Source organism: Myxocyprinus asiaticus, chromosome 23, assembly GCF_019703515.2.
Source record: "Myxocyprinus asiaticus isolate MX2 ecotype Aquarium Trade chromosome 23, UBuf_Myxa_2, whole genome shotgun sequence".
NCBI lineage: Eukaryota > Metazoa > Chordata > Actinopteri > Cypriniformes > Catostomidae > Myxocyprinus > Myxocyprinus asiaticus.
In genome coordinates, this window is record NC_059366.1 from 29,758,136 (window position 1) to 29,764,376 (window position 6,241).

Below are 6,241 nucleotides of genomic sequence, written 5' to 3' on the forward strand. Positions count from 1 at the left end.
TCTATAAAAAGAATCATTCATATATAAATTCATATATATATATATATATATATTCCAAAGGGAATATTTTATAGACTAAAAACAGTATTTTTGTAATAGGCTATATTTATTTAATTTGTGCGAATACGACGCGTATTCATTCGATTCGACATGAAAACCCATAGCTGTGGTTTATTGCAAAACGCCAAATATGCTAGGAGAACAGTCACGAGTTCACTCAAGTCTTCAGTACATTAAAGCAGCAGAATGGCATGGAATTATGTTGTAAGCAATATGGTTCAAATGTGCAATGCAGATGCATGTGTATAGCCCTTTCACAAATGCACAAATAAGTAGAGCGGATGAATGGAAACTTCAGCCAGAATTGGGGGGGGGTTAGGAAAGGGATGATAAAGTCTACTAACTGGAACATTAACAGTCGAGTAACTTGCAAAAGTGCCGTATTACAATATCCAAAAGAACGACAGAGCGTGGTAAAGTCATAAAAATGTACATTAAATTATTATTGCCTCTACTTCGCCTAGTTAACAAACATTTTCTGTGAATAGGCTTCACTTTTTTTTCCAGAATTGTGGTTACTGAGGCCAGAAAAGGCCAAAAAAAATCGATCGTTTTCAAACATTGGTGGACGCTTAGAACAGTGGATGTGCAATGCTCTAAATCAGGCTGATTTGTTTGGCCTGTATTTTAATTATTAGTGACGGACACGTGCAAATGTTATCATATTTTCAACCAAAAAAAAAAAAAAAAAGCCAGGAGATAGAAAAGTCGGTCTATTTTTTACTTTAAGGAATCCACATTCAGCTAGTACAGAATGACCTAATACTCTCAAGATTCATAGGTCTATTTCCCTACATGTTATTTCAAACTTGAAATCATATCTTTACATAAATATTGTAATTTTAAGACGAATAATGTTGCTGTTGTTGTTTTCACTTGAAAAGTTGCAGCTGATCAGCATTTCTGAATCCAAAACGACCCTTTTGCATATTCAAAACGAATATTATATTTAAAATTAGCAAAAAATAACTGCAGATAATGTTTACGGAATGTTATTGTAGTTCAAAACAGGAAACTTTACATTGGTTTGAAATGCAACCAACTATCTTCCCAAACAAATGCGCATAGGCATGTTTCCATGACAGTGGGAGCACCTTTGCTCAACTGAAAAGTTGTATGAAAGAATTTCACCTTTCATGGGCATCAGTGATGTGTCGGTGGTGGGGGTGGTTCGGTGTGTTAATAAATTATGCTCAAAGGGGGGGGGGGGGGGGGGGGGGGGGGAATCTAGAAAGAGAAAACTTTTTCATTCCAAGTGAATAAAATATGCACACGTATTTGAAAAAAATAAGGAGTTAGCCTATGTTTTTCACGCATTGTATCTGTATCCAGGTTTATTACATTAATCATGGACCTACACTCAAGAGTTTAAGTGATTTAAAGTATCAAGATGACAACTTGTCTTAGTCATATTCTTTGTTATAATACTATAATGATTAGGCTACGATAATTGTCAGCCTATTACTAAATTATATAGGCTATATGAGAACTAAAAACTTAGAGATAAAAGAAGAATTTATCAAAATAACAGAGAAGAAAGTAACAAGTGGCGACTTTATATAATAGGCTAACAATTAATCTGACATTGCAGTACCATAACATGGATTCAAATCCCATATTAGCTCGTTTATTTAGTTAGACCCTCCTACCGAGAACAGGTTCACCTAAAAGTTCAGCCAATGAGCAACACGATTCCGTTATCATCACAACTGTTCACGCAGCCTTAAAACGAACTTTCTGACCCACACTTCATAGAAGTCAACGATCAGAACATTTGACAACAGGCCTATATGCACACATAAGCATATAGATGTTTTCAAATCATCATGAACATTCATCGGTATAAGTCCTACCTTTGAGTGTCCTATAAGCGCAAAAGTCTGCGTGCGGATCTTAGCATTTCTCCATGTAGTCCCCTCTTTACTTCCAGCAGACAAGTTTTATTCTTTCTTTTTATATAACACTTGCAATGCTTTATTTGCTTTGATTGCTATTTTCCCTCCTTTATCAATCTAGTTCGTTGGAGCAAAGGTGCTCCTTTTTTTTTTTTTTTTTTTTTTTTTTTTTTTTTGTTGTTGTTGTTGTTGTTGTCGTCGTCTAAACCGTTTAGTTTTGGATGATCGGTCAAAGGTTGTGAAAAGCAGCGGGGAGAGGCAGGACGCCCAACCGAGGAGGGAACGCAGGAGGCCGGACAGATCTAGTGGGCTGCATCGACGAAACGGACCATTAGACAGGGAAAAGCCATGGCTCACAGCTCTGGTCGATCAGGTAAGTGCAGGGCTCTCTTTTTGTCTCGCCAAACAGTGTCCGTGTTTATTTTCGAGCGGTAGGGGTGAATCGCAGTCAGCTCAGGTAAGAACATACAGAAGGTGTAGCCTATACAAACGCATACTACTTGACCACCGACTAACCTTTATTGTCCGCACTATAATGTTGCAATCTCAGTCTGTTTACGGTAGTAATTTACATGGTTAAAAGTCTGACATTTGCCTTGCCAATCTGTAAATGTAAAGTGCCAATTGATTTATGCTGCGATTATGTTATTATGCGATGATGTTATTAGCCGGGCCCATGTGTTGACATAAGTGCTCATTGTGATCCATATCAGTATTACAGCGGGATCTCCCAGTGCACCAGACTTGTATTCACGTGGTATGTAAATAAACGTTATTATTATTATTATTATTATTATTATTATTATTATTATTATTATTATTATTATTATATGTCTTTAGTTTAATTGAAAACATAGTTCAGGTATATGCTAATTCACCTTGTATTTTGGGTGTGAATGAGAAGATCAATAAAAATGTGTAATAATCTAATTAATTATGGTAAAATTAAAAGCAAGTACAAAATCAATCACTGATGGTATGGACAGAACTGAATTGATGGTCCATCTGTTCACTCTGTAGAAAACATGAATGGGTAATATAAAAGACAGCTGATATCATGACTGTGGCGTTCTGAATACAGTTTTGTTGTTTCGGTTAGAACGTTCGAATATTTTTGGACAAATATTTGTGGACTGACGTGCTGACTTGACTGACGTGGTAAAATGTTTCGATATTTTGTTAGTCGTTAAAATAGATAGATCACTCATTTTAGGATTAATTTTTAAAGAAAATATTTTAGATATTTTTGGCAATTTTATAACACAATTTATAAGTGTAACAACAGCAATAATAATATTAATAATAAATAAATAAATAAATAAAAATAACTATTATTTGTAATATTCGGCCAGCTTTTTACATCTGTGATAATTCATTAATAATAGCCATATTATACGTTTCGTTCTACATTTTAAGGAAACATAGTTAGGCACATTAGGCAAAAAATACGATTTATCTGTGAATTTTTTTGGAAAATTTTTTTTTTTTGTTTGTTTGTTTTTTTTTTTTTTTTTTTTTTTCAGTGGCTTTGCAACTATTAAATACACTACTAAACACGCAATTTTAAAACAATCAGGCTACTGAAATTAGCAGTAAGCCGATCAGGCTTCCTAAAATTCCATTATGGGTTAATATTGCTGTATGCATATTGCAAAGGATAGCCTATACTTGCATTCAGCTATAGCACACTAAAATGACGTGAACAGTAAGGTCTATTGGAGTGGAAATTATCGATTGGTGACTTGACAATATCACAGTGAATAAGAAGAAACCCATAGGCTATCGAAAAATGGAATGGAAATTATTTTTGCGTTCTTATTGGAAGTTCATTGCTGTTTAAGTTGCATTACAAACTTATGTGGCGTCTAGATTGTCAGAAAGTAGCACTAACCACTGCACTTTCGCTTGCAATTATCATCTCTCTCTCTCTCTCTCTCTCTCTCTCTCTCTCTCTCTCTCTCTCTCTCTCTCTCTCTCTCTCTCTCTCTCTCTCTCTCTCTCTCTCTCTCTTTCTCTCTCTCTGACACGTTCGATCTTCACGTTCGATCCCAAACCCCCTTTCTGTTCATTAAGGGTTGATCAGGAGAAAAAACTAAATGTAAATATTTTTAAACAAACTTAAAAATGTAGGCTACCTGTACTTACTCGAAAACGCACGGTGCCATTTACTACACCTTCTTCTTTCAGAAAAATAGAAAACATAATATTTATAACAAAACGCTGACAGGTCACAGAATATAATACTACTTTGTAGCATAGACAAAGTCACAATAGCCCGCCTTTAGTATTCAAAGGCCACTATGATCGGTTGCAATTAGTTTTCCTATCATCTAACAAGGGAAGTAACTAATATACTAAAGGGGTGTGGAGGCAAAAAGCTGGGGTCTTGCGGGGAAATAAAAGCAGCTTTAGGGGAAATGTGTAGTCGAGTGTGAAATTACAGCCCATGGTGTTACATATTGTACCAGAAGCTCCCTCCAAAAATACTAACAAAAAGAAGAATCGTCCCCAAATTTGCCCGGGAGTCATAACATATAGCATGGCCTCCTGTTCTTTTAGTCGAACCTACAACGGTCACAGTGCGAACAGTTTATAGATGTAAGTGCCTTCTCAATAAAGTCAGAGCATACAGTTTTTAGCCTTCCAATTAGTACAGACATTTTGGTTTTAAACAGGGGGCTTACGTTAAAATCTAATGTACATGCGATTGAAGTTAATTACATATAGAAGCAATAACATAGCCTATTGCAAAACAAAAATAATAATCGTAATAACGAAATAGATATTAATTTTAAGAATGACAATAATAATATGACTAATTCAGATAATCTGCAAAACTAAGAAGTGCAAAAAATGCATGGGAGTTTCGTCGGTTTAAAATGTAGCCTATATATTTTTTTAAATAAGAAATATTTGAGACATTTAATATAGGACTTTATTGATTGCTTCCGCTTCAGTGATGAAGTGTAAAATGTTCTTTAATATAATTATAATCATTTTACATAGATGCATTATAAGAGCCTTTCAAGGGGAGGGTGAACAGATATATAGATAGATAGATAGATAGATAGATAGATAGATAGATAGATAGATAGATAGATAGATAGATAGATAGATAGATAGATAGATAGATAGATAGGTAAAATGCTGTACACTGATTTAACAAACTATATTAAGTCATTATTATTTATTACTTAAAATTGTAAATAAATAAATAAATAATGAAGCGTGTAACGAATCAGTTATAAACTATCTGATCAACTATAAACAAACTAATCAAACCACGAATCAACGATGAAGAACTGATTTCGGTTTTTAGGCTAAGTTACATTTAAATGTATTCATTTTGCAGACGCTTTTATCCAAAGTCACTTATAAATCAGAATAATACAAGCAGAAGCAATTAGAGAGAACACAAGTAGTAAGTTCAGGACTTGTCATCAACAATCAAGAATTTTGTCGGATACCTACAAAAAAAAAAAAACACAAAAAAAAAAATGCCTCCCTCAGTCAAAATAAAGCAAACTAAGCAGCGCCATCTATAGTGCTACCTGGAACACAACAGTCCAAACAGCATGCAAGACGCTATCCTTTTCCTTCAACCTGATGTATATGACAAACTTAGTATGATTGTTATAGTATCAAAAATCCACTATATATATATATATATATATATATATATATATATATATATATATATATATATATATATATATATATATATGCTAGTTTTGATTCCGTATTTCGTATTCTCTAAACTAGCCATTTTTAAAAATGCAGAACCGGAGTAAATAATGACTAAACAAAGCCGGTTTAACCGTGTAAATAAAATGAGAAAATATCCGACAAATCCTAACTGAGAAAAATGCAACAGAAAGCCTTCACGCAAACACTGTGCCTATCCATATACAATATACGCGAGATTTTTCATTAAGTGTCGTTTAGGTCACCAAATATGATTCACACATGATTCACGTACTTTGACAATATACAGTTTTGAAATACCACGATGCTTGGCCGCTGGTGCTACCGCTTCCTTTCCACTCGTCTTTTAATTTCCTCGATTTTTTTTTTTTTTTTTTTTTTTTTACCCATCTCTCCTCATTTCCCTGTTTGCATCCCTCCCCTTCCGAAGTGTCAGATGAAGAGACCTCCTCATTTGGTGCTCCAGCTTTTTGCGTTGGCGAATCACAAAGTGTTGGAATCTATTGCCTTTGTCTGACATGTCATCCATCTCTATGCGAGGGGGGATACGGGGAGGAGGGGGGCGGTTGACTGCAGCTTTT